This window comes from Microcaecilia unicolor, chromosome 6, assembly GCF_901765095.1.
Source record: "Microcaecilia unicolor chromosome 6, aMicUni1.1, whole genome shotgun sequence".
Classification (NCBI taxonomy): domain Eukaryota; kingdom Metazoa; phylum Chordata; class Amphibia; order Gymnophiona; family Siphonopidae; genus Microcaecilia; species Microcaecilia unicolor.
The window spans coordinates 310,013,590-310,038,192 of NC_044036.1; the positions used below are offsets into that span (position 1 = coordinate 310,013,590).

Genomic DNA, 24,603 nt, shown 5'->3' on the forward strand with positions numbered 1-24,603 from the left:
GGAAGTTGTTCATGTATCATTTGTTTTGGGGATGGGCCTACAGATGCTGCTTTCATTGCAGCACCTATGAAGAATGAGTGAGTGCCGTAGCATCTCTGGTCTAGGCCCAAGGCAAACAAGGACATCAGTTAAACATTAGAGAACTGGAAGCAGGAGAAGGTGAAGCCATTCTCATGCAGCAATAGGAAAAGGAGTTCTAGGGGTTCTGTTTGGTCCCAGGGGATAAGCATTTACTGAGGTTGCATACTGGGCATGAATTCTGTCTGTCTGGAAGACTGTGCAACATTAAGTTGTTGGTCTCCTTAGCTCACTGCTCTACCATAGACACCTGGATAAGTATTATAACACTTTTGCCCATGTGATCCCTTTGAGCCCAGTTTTAAATTTCCTTTCTCCCTTCCTCTGAATTTCTATGTCTAATCGTATTATCCCTGCTCCTCTCATTTGTTATGTGCCCCTCAATTCTGTATAGCTGATGTTTTAGCTCTGTCTGATAACTGGAAAAACCCTGTCCCCTGTGCTCCACTCACCTCTTCCTATTTTTGCCTCTGCCCTGTATGCCAGAGTAGCCAGTTATCACCCACATTGTAGACAGAATTTGTAATAGGTCTGTGTCATCTATTTCTGCAGGTAAACCAGTGTTTTACCAGTGGAACTGTGCAGATAAACTTATGTACACAGTGGTACTGTGAGGGCAATTCTGTAACAGGTGCCACCTAAAGAGACTAGTTATGGCACCTATGTCAAGCCTATTCTATAAAGTAAAGTAAGTGCCGACATTATTTTATAGAATTCTAGTGCAAGTGGCCAAATTGCACTTACACCAGCCCGTGCCTAGTTGTGAGCTGGAACTCACGTAATTATAGTATTGAATAATTTGCACACCTGCTTGTGCACTCTGCCCATGTGCCGGCCAAACTCTGCCCACATGCCGGCCAAACTCTGCCCACATGCATGCCTACCAACAAAGTACCCACCATCAAATCATGGCACATAATTTGCTGATAGTCCATGTTCTATAATAGGGGCGTAGCCAGACTTCGGCAGGAGGGGGGGTCCAGAGCCCGAGGTGAGGGGGCATATTTTAGCCCCCCCCACCCCCGGTATCGGCACACCTCCCCTGCCACCGCCAGGTACCTTTCCTGGCGGGGGTCCCCAACCCCCACCAGCCAAAGTCCCCTTCAGCACCGGTCTCCAAGTCCAGCGCGTTCGCTGATCTGGATTCTGTTTCTGTGAGCCCTGACATCCTGCACGTTCCTACATGCAGGACGTCAAGACTCACAGAAACAGAATCCAGATCAGCAACGTGCCGGAGACCGGTGCTGAAGAGGACTTCGGCTGGCGTGGGTTGGGGACCCCTGCCAGCAAAGGCACTTGACGGCGGCGGGGGGGGGGGGGGGGGTAAACAGGGGTGTCAGGGGTGTCAGGGCTAAATCTGCGCCCCCGTGGCCCCACCTAGCTATGCCCCTGTTCTATAAGAGGTCATTTGTGCATGTAGGTGGCAACTTAATGCACATAAATGACTGAAATACCACCATTTATGTTCCTGCCACCTAAACCTAGGTGGTTCCTTACAGAATTTCCCCCTATATGCATAAGTTTACCTGCAGTAAGAAGAAACATTCCTGAGGTGCGGCTTGGGAGGAACTTGAATGTACACGCATACATAAACTTAGTGCATCACAAAAAGTTCAGTGTGCATGTGCACACTAAAAAAAACATGTATGCAGGTGCTGAAGAGAAGGGGATAACAAGCACCTCATATAACAGACTAGCAAACAATTTCAGTAACCTTGGCCTTTTCTTTTTTGACTAGCACTACCAACACAAGCACGACTTGTTACGAATTCAGAGCATCGAATGATTCCATATCACCTATTACTTGTTGGTGTGCTGGCCATTGGCGTGATATTATATCTAATTCGGCGATATAGAAATTCACGGCTCGGAGCTCAAGGTAGGTGACTCCTTACATAAAGCCTTCAAGAGGTATCATTTCTACATGCAGAGTCAACGCATCTCAGGTTTTAAAATACGAGACTGTAGGGATGTGTAGTCCTTTCATGTCACTACATTTCATCTGTTGTTAATAGTGTCCACTATTGAAATATCATGTTTACTCCTCTCCAATAGTGTGCATTGTTTACAACATTGGCTCTGAAATGAAAATTTTTTTAAAAATAGAAAGAAAATAAAACATAGAAAAGAAAATAAGATGATACCTTTCATTGGACTAACAATGCATTTGTTGATTAGCTTTCAAAGGTAACCCTTCTTCTTCAGATCAGAAATAAGCAAATGTTGGTAAATAACAGTATATATAAGTGAAACATCAAAGCATTCCAATGACAGTCTCACAGGAAGAGGGTGGGGTGGGTAAGGTGAGAAACATGGGAGCAGAGTGAATGAGAAACAGGAGAAATGCATGGTGATAAGAGGGTGGCAAAGCAGTAGAATTTTATAGTTTGTAATGGGCTAGAAAACCCAGATCTTTGTTATACTTGAGCATAAGATGGCCGCCAGGTAAGGAGCTCTGTAACGAGCTCCCGAAACCCCTAGGGAACTAAATCCACCCGAATCATCCTAGGGCATACCTAACCGGACCGGAGCTGAATCAAAGCCACACCAGACCGGATTGGAGGACCACAGGACAGCGACGGCCTCACTGAGTCCAACGCGAGTGAGTGACCCGAGACCGATCACGATTACCCACCCGTCTCGAGGCCACGACCCCATCCGGACTGAGGCCTAGCTGTGCCGAAAACGACCGGCCTCATCGACCGGAGGCCTGGCAGAAGCGAGCCTATAGCCTGGCCGACTGAGAGGACGCTCTACAAGGAACTCTGCAGGGCACGCTAAAAACCAGATGCCCAGCACTCTAGCGCCGTAAACGTCCTACCATCTCCCAATGCCAGATACACATCGGGCACCTAGCTGCATCCCAGGACTTGCATACCGCCAACACGCTCCCCGGCTGGAACGGCCCAGGAGTGAACCAGAGCAGAAAGGGACATCGCCCAACGAGGACCACCCAAGCAGAGGCCGACCCGAAAGGTAGCCTAAATCGCCAGCACTCCGACTGAGATCGCCGCGCCAGCCAAGCGTAAGTCCGCCTGAGCGCAGCCAAGATGCCGGCTCGCCTATCGTAACCGCCCGCCTCTGGAATCGCTCCGAGCGGCGGCAACGAAGGAAATGCGGCGCTGATCTTCCACCGCTGATTGCCGCAACAACCGACAGCCTGCCTCGTGGCCAACCCCCGCCGCCGCAAACTGACACCCGCCCTCCAAAGAGATCATCCCCGACACAACGGACCAGGCACAGATGCTGGTCAAGCACTGAGGCACACTCAACGGTTGCCATCTGCCACTGCTGACTGGCACCCACCCTCATGAACTTACCGGAGACCACCTCATGGCCGACATCGGGGGCTTGCATAGACTGCAGCAGAAAACCTGCTCGTTCCTACGGTGAACTCCACATCTCTCGCCGAACAGGTAAAGAAAGGCAGTGAGGTCGGATCGGACCCGGTGGCGACCGCGTGGATGGGATAGGGCGCAACAGAACCATGACCCGCAACAGTAGCTTAAATAACTGCCTGCTTGCTCAACCTTGCCTTGCTATGGCTGCATATATTGCTTTAACTCGATTTAATAACTAATGCTCTGCTTGCACTGCATGCTTGTACAAAAGGCCTAATTACTTTCAGCTAGATCTGGGAGTTTATACTCTGCACTGCTTACTTTAACAGGAAGACTTAATTTAATTTAATTTAATCTAACTGCTCCCAGGTCAATTTGAAAAAAATGTATGCTCTGCTTTGTTTGCTTAAAATAGAGAGCCTAATTGCTCTCAGCCCGATTTGGGAGTCCATTCACTGCTTCGCTTGCTTTACATAGAAGGCTTTAACTGATTCCAGCTAGATCCAAAAGTCTAAACTCTGCATTGCTGCCTAAAATAGAAGGCTTTAATTGCTTTTATCTCGATTTAAAAGTCTATACTTTGCATTGCTTGTTTTAAATAGAAGGCTTTAATTCTATGCACTGCTTTCAACTAGGATTTAAAAGTCTATACTATGCTTTCATTACTTGACTGCTAACCAGCTGAATATTTGCCACAGTGCCTAAACACAGATATGAATATCAGTAAAATACTCCTAACCATTCATTGTCTCACCATACTCTTATACGCCAACACAACACACAACCCAGGTAACAATAACCCCAGTACATACAAATCACACAGCACTCACATACACACAATGCCCACCTTAAAGAACATCCATAATAACTTACCCACAACAAACCAACCCTACGCACCACCTACCAACAACTCACCAAACCAGAGATACAACAACCAACCTAAAGGAAAAACCTTCGAACATGAATACCACCAACAAAGAGAGGATAACAACAACAATAACAAATTTAACAACCGAAGAAACAGACAATTAATAAAAATAAACACATCAAACCCCCCCACAGACCTACATCGATCAATCCAACTAGGATACATCAATGCACGATCAGCAGTAAGTAACTCAGTAGACATACGCGACTGGATTACCACAGATAAGTTAGACCTTCTATTTATTACAGAAACCTGGTTCCATAGCCCCACAGACCCCGCCATCTTAGAAGCATGCCCACCAAACTACAAAATCACACACTGGACAAGAAGTGGAAAAAGAGGGGGCGGAATAGCCATAATTTACAAGCCCGAATTCACCATCACAACCACGGGTGAATCTTCCTCACCACAACTTGAAATCACATCGTCAAGAATTAATCACTCAAACCTAGTTGGACACCTCGATACAATCTTATTCTACAGACCACCAGGAAAATGGAAAGACTCCCAAACACAACTCATGGACTTCATCTCGAACACGTGTTTATCTGCCACAAATATCCTTTTAATAGGAGACATTAACCTACACCTTGAAGATGACACCTCAACAGGCACACGAGAATTCAAAGAATTCCTACAACTCTGGGATCTACATGTACCCAACACGCAACCAACACACAAAAAAGGACATACATTGGACATCATAACACACAAATTGGACCTGGACTCAGTTATCACACTCACCAACACAAGATGGACACCTACATTATGGTCAGATCACCATAAAGCAAATGTCTCCCTCTATTGGCAAAAAACACACATGAACATAATCAATAACCACCAGCGAACTACATACACCACGAGAGGAAAAATAGACCCCACAACATTTTGGCAAGAGATCTACCAGAACGAATGGTCAACCACTGCTGACACCATCCAATTCCTACAAGAATGGGACGATCTATGTACAACAACATTAGACAAAATCGCCCCGATCCAAACCAGAACATCACACAGAAAAAAATCAAACCCATGGTTCACCGAAGAGCTGAAAAAGCTTAAAACACAAGTCAGAAAATTAGAACGTGCATGGAATAAAAAAAGAGATGAACAAACACTAAATGCCTGGAAACTACTTCGGAGGAAATACAAATATACCATAAAACAGACTAAGAGACTACACTACAAGACAATAATAGGACCAAACTACAAAGACACACATAAACTCTTCCACCTTGTGAACAAACTGTTAGACACCACACCAGTTACAAACAACAGCAAAGATATACCAGACGTTGACAGCCTTGCGAAATACTTCAAGGAGAAAATTATACAGTTACGACTTAAAATACCTTCCAGCCAAATCAAATACGCCTCACTCCTAGACTGTCTAGACCCAGAAGACGGCATATACCCAGCAGACAGAACCTGGACCGAATTCGAATTATTATCAGAAGACCTCATCTCCGATACACTTAAAAGATATGCTAAATCCAATTGCAAACTAGACATATGCCCAAACAACCTCATGAAATCAGCTCCTCAACAATTCATATCAGACCTAACGAACCACATAAACTTCATGCTACAAAATGGACTTTTCCCAAAAGAAAAAGGAAAAATTTTACTCACCCCAATACCCAAAGACACAAAGAAAAGCGCAAGAGAAATAAATAACTACAGACCAGTAGCATCCATACCACTAACAACCAAAATAACCGAAGGAATTGTAACTAAACAACTCACCAACTATCTAAATAAACACTCAATACTACATGATGCCCAATCAGGATTCCGATCTAATCATAGTACAGAAACAGTATTAATTACCCTCATGACCAAATTTAAACAAATGATTGCAACCGGCAACAACATACTCCTCCTACAATTTGACATGTCAAGTGCCTTTGACATGGTTGACCACGGAATCCTACTACACACACTTGATTATTTTGGCATTGGAGGAAACGTCCTAAACTGGTTCAAAGGGTTCCTAACCATGCGTTCATACCAAGTCACATCAAAGTCAGCCACGTCTGCCGCATGGACGCCTGAATGTGGAGTACCACAAGGATCACCTCTCTCACCAACCATCTTCAACCTAATGATGATCCCCTTAGCAAAACTCCTATCAAACCATAACCTTAACCCATATATATACGCTGATGATGTAACAATATACATCCCTTTCAAACAAGACATCAAAGAAATCTCTAATGAAATCAACCAAAGTCTACACATCATGAACACCTGGGCAGACGCATTCCGTCTGAAATTAAATGCCGAAAAAACACAGTGCCTGATACTTACTTCCCAATACAACACGAAGGAATTCACCACTATAAATACACCAAAACTAAACCTTCCAATCTCAGAAACACTAAAAATCCTTGGAGTTACCATCGACCGCCACCTAACACTCGAAACCCATGCAAACAACACAACAAAAAAAATGTTCTACTGCATGTGGAAACTGAAAAGAATAAGACCATTCTTCCCAAGATCCGTCTTCCGCAGCCTAGTACAATCCCTCGTACTCAGCCATCTGGATTACTGCAACTCACTGTACGCAGGCTGCAAAGAGCAAATACTGAGGAAACTTCAAACAGCCCAGAACACAGCAGCCAGACTCATATTCGGAAAACCAAAATATGAAAGTGCTAAACCATTACGAGAAAAGCTACACTGGCTCCCACTCAAGGAACGCATTGCGTTTAAAGTATGCACACTAGTCCACAAAATTATTCACGGAGAAGCCCCAGCCTACATGTCTGAGTTAATCGACTTACCGCCCAGAAACGCTAAAAAATCATCCAGGACTTTTCTCAACCTCCACTTCCCTAACTGCAAGGGCCTGAAATACAAAGCGCTGCACGCGTCAACCTTTTCTTACATGAGCACGCAGGACTGGAACGCGCTGCCACGTGGCCTGAAAACGATCTGCGAACAAACCAACTTCCGCAAATTATTGAAAACACATCTCTTTGAGAAAACTTACGGAAAGAACCAAAACACATAGATCCACACTCAATGTTCAGTCATACATCAACACATCCACTATGAATTTCCTATCCTGAAACCTCACCACACATATACCTCTACTCACAAAAATGTATACCATTTGTTTTTTGTCATGATATATTGCCCCTTAGCTCCTCGTTGTTTCCTTCCAATGTCTCAACGTTCTTTTCCATCGATATATTCCTTAACGTTACTTTGATTTTGTCTCGTATAACTCGTCACAATGTAATCCATAACCGAATTGTAACAAAATGTATTTCCATCATTCATAATGTATTGTAAGCCACACTGAGCCCGCAAAAAGGTGGGAAAATGTGGGATACAAATGCAATAAATAAATAAATAAATAAATAAGTCCTGTCTGGTGGGTGTCAAAATATTTAATCATTTTGACTTCAAAGGTCTTGCGTTCCTGTATTGTTTTAAAGTTTCCCTTAAGTATTCTCACCATAAAATCATTAGTACAGTGTTCTGGTTTTGTAAAGTGCCGTCCCACAGAGGTAACATCCTGATTGGCACTGGCATTTTTCACATGATGTCTATGTAAATTAAATCTCTTCTTTAGCATCTGGCTTGTTTCTCCAATATAGCACCCTTCGTCACACTGTTTACATTGAATAATATATACCACCTTGGAAGATGAGCATGTGAAGGATTCCTTTATGTTGAATATTTTTCCTTTGTGAATGATCGTGGGATCCTGTGAAATGTTTTGGCATAGTTTGCAGCTGGCTATATTGCAAGGATGTGTGCCATTCTTTTCTTTTTGAGTCTGTGTTGGGAGCTTACTTCTAATTAGCTTGTGTTTAAAGTTGGGTGGCTGTCGGAAGGCCAGCACCGGTGGGCATGAGAATATGTCTTTCAGTAGTTCATCCTCCTGGAGTAGTGGCTGTAAATCATTTATGATTCTTCTCAATTTTTCTGGCTCTGGGTTGTATGTCACTACTAGGGGGATTCTGTCAGTGGCTTTCTTTTCCTTGTACTGTAATAGGTTTTCCCTGTGCTTATGAGTGCCAGTGGTGTAGCTACGTGGGGCCACAGGGGCCTGGGCCCCCTCAAATTTCCTCTGGGCCCCTGGTTTTGCTGGTGGGGGTCCCCAACCCCCACCAGCTGAAGTCTTGTCCAGTGCTAGTCTCCAGCGCCGCCGCATTGCCTGGCCTGCTGTTTCTTCCCCCTCACGTTCTGCACGCTCCTTTTAGTGATACTGAACATGTACGACACTTGCCAAAGTATGTGGGGCGGAGGAGAAGCAGCAGGGAGGCAGGCCAGAATGTGCCCCCCCCCACACACACACACACTTTGGGCTCTGGACCCCCCCCCCCCCTCACACACACACACACACACACATCGAGGCCTGGCTACGCCACTGAATCTAATTCTCTGGTCACTCAGTCAAATAAATTAATTAATAAGATTTATCTGACAAGACCTGCCTCTAGTGAAACCATGCTACCTTGGGTCCTATAATCCATTGGCTTCCAGAAACCTCTCTATATGTGCGGTTACAGAGGTTAGACAGAATTCTGCCACATATGAACACATGTGTGAACATTCACGCATATATGCTAGTATTCTAGATATTTGTGTGTAAGCCATGACTAAATGTTATCAGTTCTTTAGACAATTATCCCCATCAATCCCCCAGTGGTCACTGACCCTCTCCCACCCCCTAAAAGGTGAAAGTGACAGTACATACCAGGGTCTATGACAGCTTCCCCTATAATGGGCATTCCTCTTAGAGCAGCAAGCAGGTCTCTGGAGTAGCCTAGTGGTCATTGCAGTGGACTGTAGAGAAGGGGACCCAGGCCCATATCTCACCCTAACTAGTACACCAATGCTGGAAAGTGAAAGCACCCCAAAAAAAAAACACAAACTATCTACTGAAACCACATATAGGTGACTCCTGCAGGCAGGCATAAGGGCTATTGTAGTGGTGTACAGCTGGGTACAGTATATTTTTGTTCTATTCCTGGAGGAGGAGCCTAATGGTTAGAGCACCTGTCTTGACATCCAGAGGTGGCCGGTTCAAATCCCACTGCTGCTCCTTGTGATCCTGGACAATTCAGTTAACCCTTCATTGCCTCAGGTACAAACTTAGATTGTGAGCCCTCCTGGGACAGAGAAATATCCAGTGTACCTGACCGTAACTCACCTTGAGCTACTACTGAAAAGGTGTGAGAATCCAAATAAATAAAAATCCAATAAATAATATAAGGGGGATGCGATATGTACCTGGGACCTTTTATGTGAAGTTCACTGCAGTGCCCCTTAGGCTACCCCCACTGTTCTACTGGGATGTCTGTGTCTAGCAGGGGCGTAGCTACAGGGGGCCACAGGGGCCTGAGCCCCCGCAAATTATGTCCAGGCCCCTGGTTTGGCTGGCGGGCGTCCCCAACCTCCACCAGCTGAGCCTTCTTCAGCACCATCTCCGGTGCAGCCACGTCCCTGCCCTGCTCTTCTTGCTCCTCCTGTCCTGTGCACGCTGACGCTCCTTTACGTGAAACTGAGAAGGAGCGTCAGCGTGCACAGGACAGGAGGAGCAAGAAGAACAGGGCAGGAACGCGTTTGCACCGGAAACGACACTGAAGAAGGCTTCGGCTGGGGGGACCCCCACCAACAAAAGTATTTGCAAGGAGAGGGGGGTGTGAGGAGGCGGTGGTGGGGAGGTGAGGCGAAGCGAAGTGAGGCGTGGTGGTGGGGGTCACGGCGGCGGCGGGGCGGCACTCAAAATGTGCCCTCAACCTCGGGCTCTGGACCCCTCCCACCATAAGGTCTGGCTACACCCCTGGTGTCTAGTCTAGTAAGACTGCTGGCCCCAAACATCCCAATGGCTTTTTTTTTTTTTTTTTGCGTGTTTCACTTGGATGTTTTTTTTTGTTTGAGAATAGCCCTAAATGAAAGACATATTGAGCACAAAAAAAAATCTAAATACGGCGATTTTTGAACCAAAAATATACACATTTTTTCTGGTTCGAAAATGACCATGTATGGCTCTGAATTTCTGGACATATTTTTCGCAATACATCTAAAATCAGATTTGGACGTCATATCAAAAATCCCCTCCACACCTCTCTACCTCTTCTCTTGAAAGCAGAGGCGAAAGGACTTTGCACTGAAGAAGTTAATGTTGTGCAAAATTATCTAATGGGTGGAATGCTTTGTTATAATCTTTGTGGCTCTGGGCCAGTCACTTAACCCTCCATTGCCCCAGGTACAAAATCAGTCCTTGCATATAATATGTAAACCGATTTGATTGTAACCACAGAAAGGCAGTATATCAAATCCCATCCCTTTCCCCTGCACTAATCAATTTCCTCTCTAGTGCATTCAGTTCCTCATGATCAAAAGCAAGCTCTGGCGCTAGAGGCTGTTAACGCCATACTAGCGCCAGAGTTTGCAGCCGACCCATGATCAGAGCCCTCGAGCGCCTGAAACAGCGCACTCGAGGGCTCTCAGCGCAAGTAGCATGCAAATGCATGCTAAACAGGGCTTCTAGCGCAATTAGCTTGCAAATGCATGCTAATTGCCGCTTAACGCATTCATCCCCAATGATCAGCGACCAGCGCACCAAAGATTGGGTTGCTGGCCGCAGCAAAATCAACGCCAGCTCCGAGCTGGCGTTAGATTTTGCGGATCATTGGGGAGGAATGGTGAGCCCTGTCCAGCATGCAGTTGCATGCTGGCAGGCCCCCCTTCCCCCCAAGGCAAACGCGAACGGGGGGCTGGAGGTCCGGTGGACCTCCGGTCCCCCCGACGATCCCCCCCCCCCATGTTCACGGAGGGCTGGAGATCCGGTGGGTCTCCAGACCCCGAAACCCCCCAGAAATCGTTGATTGGCCCCAAATCCTCCCACCCCGGCGTTGTCCTTAGATTTCCTGGTGGTCCGTGGTGTGCTGTGGTGTCATCCCGGCCCCCCTCCCGGCCCCGGAAAACCCCCAGAAATCGTTGATTGGCCCCAAATCCTCCCTCCCCGGCGTTGTCCTTAGATTCCCTGGTGGTCCGTGGTTTGCTGCGGTGTCGTCCCGGCCCCCCTCCCGGCCCCGGAAAACCCCCAGAAATCGTTGATTGGCCCCAAATCCTCCCTCCCCGGCGTTGTCCTTAGATTCCCTGGTGGTCCGTGGTTTGCTGCGGTGTCGTCCCGGCCCCCCTACCTTTTGTTGGAGGAGGGACGCAGCCTGCCTGCCTCCCAGTCAGTCGACAGCCAAAATGGTGGTGCCCAGCACCGCCCACTGCATCCTGGAATGCACTGGGCGGGGCTACAGACCATGTAAGGGAGCGATTCCCTTACATGGTCTGTAGCCCCGCCCAGCGCATCCCAGGATGCAACTGGCGGGGCTGGGCGCCGCCATTTTGGGCGTCGACTGACTGGAAGAGGAGGGAGGCAGGCAGGCTGCGTCCCTCCTCCAACAAAAGGTAGGGGGGCCGGGAGGGGGGCTGGGACGACACCGCAGCAAACCACGGACCACCAGGGAATCTAAGGACAACGCCGGGGAGGGAGGATTTGGAGCCAATCAACGATTTCTGGGGGGTTTCGGGGGCTGGAGACCCATCGATCCTCCAGCCCCCGAAACCCCCCGTCCGTGGGTGGGAGGGTAGGACATCATTTTTCGGGAGGCGGCCACTTAAGGATTGGGTTCGGGGGGGTGGGGATGCTGGAGACCCACCGGACCTCCAGTCCCCCCCCCCCCCCCCCCGGTCGCTGGGCGGTAGGGTGGGAGACGGTTTTGTGGCGGCGGCGCTCTCGTTGTTTGGCAGGCATGCTGTTTGACAGGTTTGGGCGTTTGACAGACCAGACCTGTCAAACAAGTGCGGGAGGATTGTGCTGAGCGCATGCTCGGCACAATTCTCCCGCACTTTAAACATGATAATCAAAGATAATAGCGCTGCTTAGATTTGCATGCATTATAAGTACATAAGTACATAAGTACATAAGTAGTGCCATACTGGGAAAGACCAAAGGTCCATCTAGCCCAGCATCCTGTCACCGACAGTGGCCAATCCAGGTCAAGGGCACCTGGCACGCTCCCCAAACGTAAAAACATTCCAGACAAGTTATACCTAAAAATGAGGAATTTTTCCAGTCCATTTAATAGCGGTCTATGGACTTGTCCTTTAGGAATCTATCTAACCCCTTTTTAAACTCCGTCAAGCTAACCGCCCGTACCACGTTCTCCGGCAATGAATTCCAGAGTCTAATTACACGTTGGGTGAAGAAAAATTTTCTCCGATTCGTTTTAAATTTACCACACTGTAGCTTCAACTCATGCCCTCTAGTCCTAGTATTTTTGGATAGCGTGAACAGTCGCTTCACATCCACCCGATCCATTCCACTCATTATTTTATACACTTCTATCATATCTCCCCTCAGCCGTCTCTTCTCCAAGCTGAAAAGCCCTAGCCTTCTCAGCCTCTCTTCATAGGAAAGTCGTCCCATCCCCACTATCATTTTCGTCGCCCTTCGCTGTACCTTTTCCAATTCTACTATATCTTTTTTGAGATACGGAGACCAGTACTGAACACAATACTCCAGGTGCGGTCGCACCATGGAGCGATACAACGGCATTATAACATCCGCACACCTGGACTCCATACCCTTCTTAATAACACCCAACATTCTATTCGCTTTCCTAGCCGCAGCAGCACACTGAGCAGAAGGTTTCAGCGTATCATCGACGACGACACCCAGATCCCTTTCTTGATCCGTAACTCCTAACGCGGAACCTTGCAAGACGTAGCTATAATTCGGGTTCCTCTTACCCACATGCATCACTTTGCACTTGTCAACATTGAACTTCATCTGCCACTTGCACGCCCATTCTCCCAGTCTCGCAAGGTCCTCCTGTAATCGTTCACATTCCTCCTGCGACTTGACGACCCTGAATAATTTTGTGTCATCGGCGAATTTAATTACCTCACTAGTTATTCCCATCTCTAGGTCATTTATAAATACATTAAAAAGCAACGGACCCAGCACAGACCCCTGCGGGACCCCACTAACTACCCTCCTCCACTGAGAATACTGGCCACGCAATCCTACTCTCTGCTTCCTATCTTTCAACCAGTTCTTAATCCATAATAATACCCTACCTCCGATTCCATGACTCTGCAATTTCTTCAGGAGTCTTTCGTGCGGCACTTTGTCAAACGCCTTCTGAAAATCCAGATATACAATATCAACCGGCTCCCCATTGTCCACATGTTTGCTTACCCCCTCAAAAAAATGCATTAGATTGGTGAGGCAAGACTTCCCTTCACTAAATCCGTGCTGACTTTGTCTCATCAGTCCATGTTTTTGTATATGCTCTGCAATTTTATTCTTAATAATAGCCTCCACCATCTTGCCCGGCACCGACGTCAGACTCACCGGTCTATAATTTCCCGGATCTCCTCTGGAACCTTTCTTAAAAATCGGAGTAACATTGGCTACCCTCCAGTCTTCCGGTATTACACTCGATTTTAGGGACAGATTGCATATTTCTAACAGTAGCTCCGCAAGTTCATTTTTAGTTCTATTAATACTCTGGGATGAATACCATCAGGTCCCGGTGATTTACTACTCTTCAGCTTGCTGAACTGACCCATTACATCCTCCAAGGTTACAGAGAATTTGTTTAGTTTCTCCGACTCCCCCGCTTCAAATATTCTTTCCGGCACCGGTGTCCCCCCCAAATCCTCCTCGGTGAAGACCGAAGCAAAGAATTCATTTAATTTCTCCGCTACGGCTTTGTCCTCCTTGATCGCCCCTTTAACACCATTTTCGTCCAGCGGCCCAACCGACTCTTTGGCCGGTTTCCTGCTTTTAATGTATCTAAAAAAGTTTTTACTATGTATTTTTGCTTTGATCATCGATGCAGAAAAGCCCTGCGCTGTCCCGGTGCTATTTTTAGGGCGCTGTTTGGAACAGCGCAGGGCTTTTGATCATCTGGGCCTCAGTGCAGGCTAATTTGAGTAATTACCAGCTGACACTCACTGAAATATCAAAGGAGCTTCCAGGATTTGTAGTGGTGGCTAGATGGGTCCACTTGAGAGCAAGCGTCAGAGTTATTTTGGCACTTAACAAATTTCACAAAACATAATGTGTGTATGTGTGTGTGTGTGTGTGTGTGTGTGTGTGTATATATATATATATATATATATATATATATATATATATATATATATATAAGTAACGTGCAGGCTGTACACACAGGTTCACCTTGTGAACGTTGCCTTCAGGGGATCATAATCTTTAAAAGGTATCTCCATGGATAAAACAACATTTTCCACACTGAATTTGCCTTTTCTAATCTTGACCAGGGGATAGGAGCCTAAACATATGTACAAACACCTCATATATGTAAAAGATTTTACAAACTGGTGTCTAGAGGGAGCAGGAGGGAATTCCCACTTTTATGGCCCTGGCATCAAAAATGGCTGCCCTGAACTCCAGCAATAATCTTGCGGTAGTCCCACTAGGGATCAGGTTGCCCTTGTTCCTCCTACCGCTAGAAACCAGAGAACCTGTGTGTGGTGATTGAGGGATGGGGGTGGGAGGATCTACCAGGGGAGGGGGCCTCATTGGGGTTCATCATTGATAAGGGGATCAGTCGGGGGTTCTTCTTTCTGGGGGGGAATCGGATGTTTATGTTTTATCATTGTTATATCACCTTTCCATAGTTCAATTAAAGTGGGTTACATATTCTATACAGGTATTTTCTTTATCCCTAGTGGGCTCACACTCTAAATTTTGTACCTGGAGCAATGGAGGATTAAGTGACTTGTCCAGGGTCACAAGGAGCTGCGGTGGGAATCAAAACTGGTCCTTCCAATTCTCAGTCCACTACCCTAACCATTAGACTACTCGTGAGTGGGAGAACTGGATGAGGCCAGCAGGGGTCATCAGGGGGATCAATGCCTGAGAAGTGATCGGGGGGGGGGGAGGGGAGGGCAGACCTTAGCATTGCCATATGCCCCTTAAAGGAGGCAGATACTTGCCAGGGGGCACGAGTATTGTCATGGATTCCCCTTGTAAAATGGTGAATCTACATCAGTATGTTAGACCCACCAAATCTACTCCCTGTCCCTGCCCCTGATAGGCTTCCTGGCAATTTGACCATCACCACATGTAAATAGCCCCTTTCTAAAATGGCTTTTACACATATATGCCAATCTGCACCTGTAAAGGCTGTGAGGATGCTTATAAAATAAGGGCCAAATGTGACCTATTTTCAGCTCTACAATGCCAGTTAGTAACATGACTGGTTGGCCTTTTCCTGTTTTAATTCATTTTTCTCAACATTATTTTCAGGTCAAATCTCTGAAAGCCCTCCTGTATATATGATAGGTAAGATACCAAAAATATTCATTTATTTATTTATATAAACCTAACCCATATATCTGGCAAGAAGGTAATCTAGGCGATTTACAGAAGAAATCCACCTGCCAACCCCAGCAGTTTGGTGATGCATAATGGTGCTGGGTTTTGGTTTACCTCACACAGATACCAGAGTCGTACAGCTTAACCCACAATCGCTGGTGCCCTGATATATCACTAAACCAGTAGGGTAGGAGCAACTGGAGTTCCTGTGAAGAATAGCTCATGGGGAAAGAAAATGGGGAAGAGGATGGGGACAGTGACAGGAGGAATCACAGTGGGAGAGAGATCAAAGTGAAACAAATTGAAATTAAACACAGCTTTCTGTTCATTTTTCTTTAGTTTTATTAATAAAAAAAAAAATAGGAAATGTTATTTCCAATGAAAATAAATTCATATAAAATTAACAAAGTACCCCTATTGTTCCATAACAGAGAAACTACTACAGAAAATGGCTGAGCTCTAGCACAAGCCCTCTGGCCATAGCATTCAAGAAATTCACAAGGTCACCCTCTCTAATAGAGGGAGCTATGATTGAAACATTTAAATACCTACACGGCATACATGTGGCACCCCGACGTAATAGCCCTGACAAAATAGCCCCCTAGGAAAAAAATGCAGTGCCATATTCTGGGCAACCTGATCAGGCCCTTTTGTCAGGGGGTTAATTTGTCAAGGGCTATATTGTGGGCAGGCCGTTTTAATAGTGGCTGTTATGTCAAGGGCTATTATGTCGGGAACTTTTTTTGTTTGGAGCTTTTTTGTAGGGGGCTATTTTGACCGGGTACCCATAAATGCACAGGAGCTGGGCCTATTTTAATAGAAAGGAATGTCTAGAATGAGAGCTAATGGTATGAAGATGAAAGGGGATAGACTTCTTCACAGAACGAGTGGTCGATGGGTATAAGAGGAAAACTTTATTTTTAAATTGGAAAATTTAAAAAAATATTAAAAATTATGGACCAATGATGACTGTGGGCAAATATGGCACAACATGTGCTGGAATTATGCGATTTTTTTTCTGAAGGTCCGTGACAGCAATATGTAATGACTGGTAATTTCCTTGTACTATTTACTGTGAAAAGAAAGAATTATAACTAGTTAACAGTGGATTACAAAGTGTTCATGCAGCTTGTTATTTTAATGCTGCTGGGATTGTCTTTTTGGTATTGATTGACGGTCCCAGCACTGCTAATTTTGTCCGTCTAATATTGATAGATGGATAGTGACAACATTGAGTCTGTTTTCCAGAAAGCTATCCAGATAAATTTAGGGGAAAGCCTTTTTGCTGTCCTAAATGGATCTGGATATCTGTCTATACAGGATCAATACTGTTACTCTCCGTGTAGATCAGTAGCATGCTCATGCTCAAACCTGGCACGATCTGGACAGGCCAGCTCAAGGCAAGATGCTGCCTCAGGCAGAGCTCATAAGCCGCTCACCCCAGGCTGAGATGCCGCCCACCCCCACACCACCAGGTGTTTACCTCATCATGGTGACATTCCAAACCCGGCAGCGGCAGCAATTCCCATACGCTACCTAGCCACCGGCCAGGGCCGTGCCTAGGGTCTCTGGCGCCCCCCTGCAGCATAAAATGCCATAAATAAGTAAATAAATATAAACTTTTAACATTGAGCACCTGATTATCAAAGGGGACATATTCCAAACACTATAATGAAAATAAAATGATTTTTTTTCTACCTTTGTTGTCTGGTGACTGTTTTTCTGATCAAGCTGGCCCAGTACCTGATTCTGCTGCTATTTATTTATTTTAGTTACATTTGTACCCCGCACTTTCCCACTCATGGTCTACATAAAGAGTTGAAAAAAAATCCTTGGTGATCTCTCTATACAAATACAGCACCATCTCTTAACACCTGCAGATACAAAAACCACAAACATTTCAATAGTCCATGGTTATGAGCTCTGTGGGCTCCTGCAAGGGGGGGGGGAGGGGTTGCATTTTTTTTGTGTGGATGGAAGCAAATAATACTAAAAACTCCCCGCAAACAAAAGACTCTACCCCAGGCCAGGAAGGATCTTGAGTCTTTACAGCAACCATTTAAAAAAGCGTTAATAAATCAGAAATCTGAATCGTAGAGCAGAGCCCCTTCCTACCCGTGCTGCATAAACTTGCTGGGCTGGCAAAGCAGGCCCTTGTCAGCGCGTGCATGCTGCTGCAGTTTTAACTCACCTTGTGGGTCTCAGCTTGACTTCTTTTTGTTGTTCACAACAGCAGGGACACAGTTTGTCACTCAGGTCCGTCCAGTCTGCGTTAAATCCACAGCTCCAACCCGTTGAAAACCGGGAAAACAACCAGGTCTCTTTTTTCCCTGGTCTGTGGCAAGTGCATTTCTTTTGGCCAGCTTTACACTCGAAGGGCTGCTCCAGCTGGATGTTCCTGACCAGATGGCGACCAGAAGCAGCCCTCTTCTCCTGCCCCTCGCTTCTGCCCTGCAGCTGTTTGTAAAAGAAACAAATTTCCTTCTCCTCCTCGTCTTCGTCAGGCCTTGCTTCTCTCACTATATCCCGCCCTCGCGGAAAGAGGAAGTTACCTCAAAGAAGGGCGGGACATAGTGAGAGAAGCAAGGCCCGACGAAGACGACGAGGAGAAGGAAATTTGTTTCTTTTACAAGCAGCTGCAGGGCAGAAGCGAGGCGCTGCCTGCGACGCTGCTTCACCGATTTTTCTTTAACAGCAGGGTGGTGGCAAGAGACGAGCAGCGGGAGCGGAGCATAGCACCCCCCCCCCCCCCCAGTGACACCCGGGGCGGACTGCCCCGACCGCTCCGCCCTTGGTATGCCACTGAAGGCAGGGCTGCTGTCGGGGTCCGGAGGTAAATGGCGAGGGTAAGCATGGCACGGTTGGCACCCTCCTGCCATGCTTACCTCGCTTACCGGGTGGGCACGGCCCTGCCACCGGCACCCGCCTCTTCCCTTTACTGTGGTTGCCTGAGCGAAACAGGAAGTTACTTCAGGTGGCTGCAGTAAAGAGAAGAGGCGGGTGCTGGCAGCGGCAGGGTAGCGTATGGGAATTACTGCCGAGTTTAGAATGTCACCGTGATGAGGTAAAACGCCGCAAAGCTGCCCCCCCCCCCGAGATGCCACTCCTGAAGAGTGCTGCCTGAGGCCCCCAACTCAGGTGGCCTAATGGTCGGGCTGCCCCTGGATCTGGATACTGCTGCAGTGGTCTTGAATGATATTCAGTGAAACTGTCCATATAGGGCTACATTCAGTAAATGGAGCTCAAAAATTAGCGCTGAAAAAAATTGGCACTCAAAGATGAGCATCCATTATAGAATAGCATTGAGTACCAGTTTCGGCATCCAAGTTTGGGTGCCAGGACTTATGGCTGCTGAAACCATGTAATTCCCGGCATCCAATTTGGGTGGACTGGACAACCCCAGTATTCTATAACTGCATGCAAAGTTTAGGAATGGCCCCGATTCGCCCATGCGTCTTCCATGGCCAAGCCCCCTTTTGGGTTGCACGCTTTATGATTTGGGCACACATTTTATAGAATAGGGTGTAGCAACACATGAGCACAAATCTAAACTGGTGCAAATTAGCATCCAATTATTGCCACTAATTGGTTCATTAGTCAATTTAGCTGGGCGCACATCTTGGATCAGTACCCTACTTTGGGCACCATATATAGAATCTAGGGCAGTGATGGTGAATCTATGGCACGTGTGTCAGAGAAGGCACGCAGAGCCCTCTCTGTTGGCACGCGTGCCGTCGCCTCAGCCAGTTCCAGCCCCCCCTGCCCCGCCCTCCGAGCACCAGGGCCCACCTCCGAAATTTAAAAGTCATACCTGGTAGGGGTTAAGGTGGCATCGGCAGCAGCAGCAGTAGTAGTGAAAAGCGTGCTGACTCGGCGCGCCTTCAGCCTTCCCTTCTGTCCCTCATTTCCTGTTTCCACAAGGGCGGGACCACAGAGCTTGAGAGACAGAAGGGAAGGCTGAAGGCGCGCCGAGTCAGCACACTTTTCACTGCTGCTGCTGCCACCAACGCTGCCTTAACTCCGACCAGGTATGACTTTTACATTTTGAAGGGGGGGCCCTGGTACTCGGATGCCGGGAGGGCGGGCTGCTCAGGAAAAGCTTTTGTCTGGAACTGGGTGGGAGGGAGGGAGAGGGGAGGGGGGACCCTGGCCCTGGAACTGGGAGGGAGAGGGGAGGAGGGATCCTGGCCCTGGAACTGGGAGGGAGAGGGGAGGGGGAATCCTGGCCCTGGAACTGGGAGGGAAAGGGGACCCTGTGGAACTCAGAGGAAGGGGGGATCCTGTTGAACTGGGAGGGAGGGGGACCCTGGAACTCGGGGGGAGGTGGAGGGGGGACGAGGGGGAGAGGGTTTGGGGACAAGAGGGAGAGGGAGGGGGATGAGGGGGAGGGGGAATGGGACTTTGCAATAAATAATTAGATTTTGGGTTGCTGTTTGGGCACTCGGTCTCTGAAAGGTTCGCCATCACTGATCTAGGGGATAGTGCCAAGAACCATTATGCAGACAGCTTCTTGCTGTGATCAGGACAGGATTGGGGCAGAAATTTGGAAGGGGGCCCCAAAGCCCACCAACAGGCTGTATATCCTTCAAAACTTTGGCTGGTTTGGAGTCACCTATAGCATGGAAGCCCGGGGGAAGTATCCTGTTTGCACCTCCTTAATGTTGGCCTTGTGTCTGGATAAGTGCCTTTGACTAGTGGGGCCAAAGAATTGAGAGACTCCAATGGCCGTGGAGAACCAATTCCTACTGCGATACGCAGAGGCGTAGCCAGACCTCAGCGGGAGGGGGGTCCAGAGCCTAGAGTGTGGGGGGCACATTTTAGCCGCCCCTCCCCCGCCCCTTCCGACCCCCACCGCCACCGCTGCAAGGTACTTTTGCTGGCGAGGGTCCCCAACCCCCGCCATCTGAAATTTTCTTCAGCGCCGGTCTCCAGCGCGCCGCGTTCGCTGCTGATCTGTGCTTTCTTGAGTCCTGATGTCCTGCATCCTCAGTTTCACTTAAAGGAATGTGCAGGACGTCAGGACTCAAGAAAGCACAGATCAGCGAACGCGGCGCGCCAGACACCGGCGCTGAAGAAGGCTTCGGCTGGCGGGGGTTAGGGCCCCCCTCTAGCAAAACCAGGGGCCCGTACTAAATCTGTAGGGGCCCAGGCTCCCATGGCCCTACCTAGCTACGCCCCTGGCGATACGTGACTGAAGACGAACTAAAACTGATGTCTTACTTTAAAGTTTCTGATTGGCTCAATAGAAAGCACAGCTTCAGCCAAACAACAATGAGCCAAAGGGTGAACTCTCAAGTGTTAGGACTAGGTCTGTTTTACATGATACCCCACTAAATAAGCATGAGGTATATTTGAGTCCAGTAGAGGCAGAGAATGCAAATGTAAGAGCAAACACCAAAATGTGGCTTTGGAACCTGATCTATCAGACACAGAGACTCTTGAGTGGAGCTTGAATTACAAACTTATTAGGTGAGAAAATAATGACATTCACAGCAGGCACATATCATGTTAACCACATTTGTGGCTAACCACACCGTTTCCACATGAAACTAAAATCCTGTAGTAAATCTTAAAGATTCTAAAATCAGATTGGCTGAAAGTTGCCCTTTAGAGATAAAACTTCCTGGGTTTCAATGCAGTTTCGTGCATTAATTTGCTTCTAGATCATTTCCAATTTGTATTCTCTTTCATCACGCTGTAGCCCCCCATGTAAAATGAACATGTTGCGTGGGAGAGGGTTGATATACAATGACTCTACGATTATATCCATGAACTGTGGCAATTGATGTTTGGCATGTTCTGCGAAATTGTTTATTGCTTCTCACCCAAAGGGTTTTTCTTTTCTAGTGAAGATTTATAATCTGAATCATTTTCATTATTATATTGGATCCTGTGGATTCCTTTTTTGGGGATATGGTAACATTGTTCCGGTACCCTGCTAAAAATTAAAAAAAAGAGGGCCCAATATTTAGGGCATAGTGGTCAGCGGTCAGACAGAGCTTGATCCAGATATTCAATGCAGGGCCTAATCTGGGTACTGGCGTTGAGTATTTGGGTCTTGCCTTTCAACTGGAAGTTACCCAGGTGCCAGCCGATATTCAGACCGTTGCCCAGAAAACTTAGAACTGAAAATTGCCACTAACCAGTTAAATCCCGGCTTTACCCAGTCCCCATCCTCAGACTGCCCTGGCACTAACCAGATACTGCTATAACGGTCTCCCCAGCCAGTTATGGGCCCCAAGATCCGGAGATCATCCAGTGTGACTTAACCAGGCAGACGTCTCTCCTGCGCGGTTAAATCATTTTAAGTATCGGGTTCAGAGATGTGTACCCTATGTGCAGTGTGAATTTTAGATTGCAGGACAGTTTTTAATGTTTTGTTAGGATGTATTCATTAATGAAGATATTTTGTGTCTGAATCATGGATTAATAACTATACGAAATCACATTTTTGTTGATAAAGAGGAGGGGCATTCATTCAGCTCTTTCAAAACCTGAGGCTTTATAATAAGAGCAAAAATGTTTTAGGATGTTAAGATCACAAAGTGAATGCAATATCTGCTGATTAAACAGAGTAATAGATAACTTCTGGTTACTGAGCACTGATCTTCATCAAAGATTTGATTCTATCTTTTTGCAGAACGTCAAGGACTCCGTGAATCTGAAGCCTAGCACCCAATAAGAAGAGACATTTGTCATCAGAAAATACAGATCCAAGCACATTGCATCACTTAAGAACATAGCTGTGACAATTGTCTCTTTTTTTAAAAATGGAAACTTGAGGGCTGAAGCCCAATGGGTAGCCATAATGGTTGGGAGATTAGTGGGGGTGCTATTGTTCTAGCCATCCAGGGTGCTCATGGTGGAGGGGGGAGGGAAAGAATGGGAGAGGACTGCCCTTAAAGCAGTTCCTGACCATAACTTTGGTTTGGGCGCGGGGGGGGAGGGGGAGTGGAGGAGTGGCCTAGTGGTTAGAGCACCAGTCTTGCAATCCAGAGGTGGCCAGTTCAAATCCCACTGCTGCTCATTGTGACCTTGGGTAAGTCACTTAACCCTCCATTGCCTCAGGTACAAACTTAGATTGTGAGCCCTCCTGGGACAGAGAATTATCCAGAGTACCAGAATGTAACTCACCTTGAGCTACTGCTGAAAAAGGTGTGAGCAAAATCTAAATAAATAATAAATAAACCAAGGTGGGACCAGCACTGTTGTGTTGGAGGATTAAGCAGGGGGAAATCTATTCTGCAAGTTTTAGGAGGTAGCTAATATATATGATAGTGACATAGTAGATGACAGCAGAAAAAGACCTGCACAGTCCATCCAGTCTGCCCAACAAGATAAACTCATATGTGCTACTTTTTGTGTATACCTTACCTTGATTTGTACCTGTCCTTTTCAGGGCACAGACCATATAAGTCTGCCCAGCACTATCCCCGCCTCCCAACCACCAGTCCCGCCTCCCACCACATTAGATTTTATTACCTTGCATACTATTACCATGACTTTATTAATTTTTCTTGCTGATTAAATCACTTCTATGTCTCAGATTCTGAAGTCTTTTCCTCCACTAAATCACTGAGGCCCCCTTTTACCTAGGCACGCTTATGTTTGTAGGCATGCTAAACGTTAAAGACGCCAATACATTCCTACATTGTAGCGTGCCTACAATTTTAGCGTGCGCTGAAAATGTGAGTGCGCCTTAGTAAAAGGGGGCCTGAAATTGTAAATTAGAATAAACAGGAGGTAATATATACTTACTCATTATGGTACTGTTACCATGGTCAAAACGTAACATGCACATGGCAGAAATTACTGTACATTGCATAGGAGCTGGTTCTGTGGGTGCTGTGAGTGCTTGAGCGCCCCAAATATTGAGAGAATTCCTTGTATTTGTCCAGGAAGGAGTCATTTCCATTGGGCTTAGCACCCCCAATAATTGGCTTCTATGATTGAGTAATGCTTTACAGTGGGCATTAACTCATCAATATTCAGCCGGTCAGCCCGGATATTCAGTTAACTGGCTAAGTTGAAGATAGCCAGTTAACTTTAAACCAGCCAAAGATGTGGCCGCTTACAATAGAAGTACACCGCCTTGAGTGAATTCCTTCAAAAAGGCAGTAAATAAATCCTAATAAATAAATAAATAAACATTGCTGGGATAAACACAAAGGAATCCTGTTTAGAAGGAATGGTTGCATGGAATCTTAGCGGAGATTGGGTGGCGACAAAAGAAAACAGGAGCTGGGCAGACTTCTACGGTGTACGCCCTGATCGTGACTGAATAGATAGGGATGGGCTGGAGTGTAAATTTTAAGGGGCTTCGATGTTAGCTTCAGAACTTAGTACAACGGTCTGTGCCCTGAGAAAGGCAAGGACAAATCAAACTCGGCTATACATATAAAGTATCGTATACCATGTAAAATGAGTTTATCTTGTTGGGCAGACTGGATGGACCGTTCAGGTCTTTATCTGCCGTCATTTACTATGTTACTATGATATAGCCGGTTATCCCCTAGGCTCTAATTGGGATTATTCACCTGGGATTAACTGGCTATGCCCCACTGAATATCACTGGATTAAGTACCATTTAACCAGCCAGGCGCTCTTCCTTGCCGGTTAAATGATTTTGAATATTGGGGGGGGGGGGGGGGGGGTCTATTGCCTATGTTCAGATTGCTCTTGTTGTACACCGCCTTGAGTGGATTTCATGGAAAAGGTGGTAAATAAATCCTAATAACTAACTAAATAAATAAATCAATATTTGGTGCCAGTACTGAGGGGTCCTTTTACTAAGGTGCGCAGAAAAGGGGGCTACACTAGTGTAGGTGCGTGTTTTGGGCACGTGCAGATCCATTTTTCAGTGCACCTGTAAAAAAATG

The 24,603-nt window shown here is 46.7% G+C and overlaps 1 protein-coding gene and 1 long non-coding RNA gene across 2 annotated transcripts in view; both read left to right on the forward strand.

Moving 5' to 3' along the window:
* The window catches only part of LOC115472553, a 133,909-nt gene that overhangs the window by 26,969 nt on the left and 82,337 nt on the right, over window positions 1-24,603 (forward strand). The window lies entirely within an intron of this gene.
* LOC115473299 lies at window positions 1,822-22,609 on the forward strand. The gene is made up of 3 exons (XR_003942636.1): window positions 1,822-1,957; window positions 15,656-15,691; window positions 22,365-22,609. It is a non-coding gene; the product is annotated as an uncharacterized LOC115473299 (long non-coding RNA).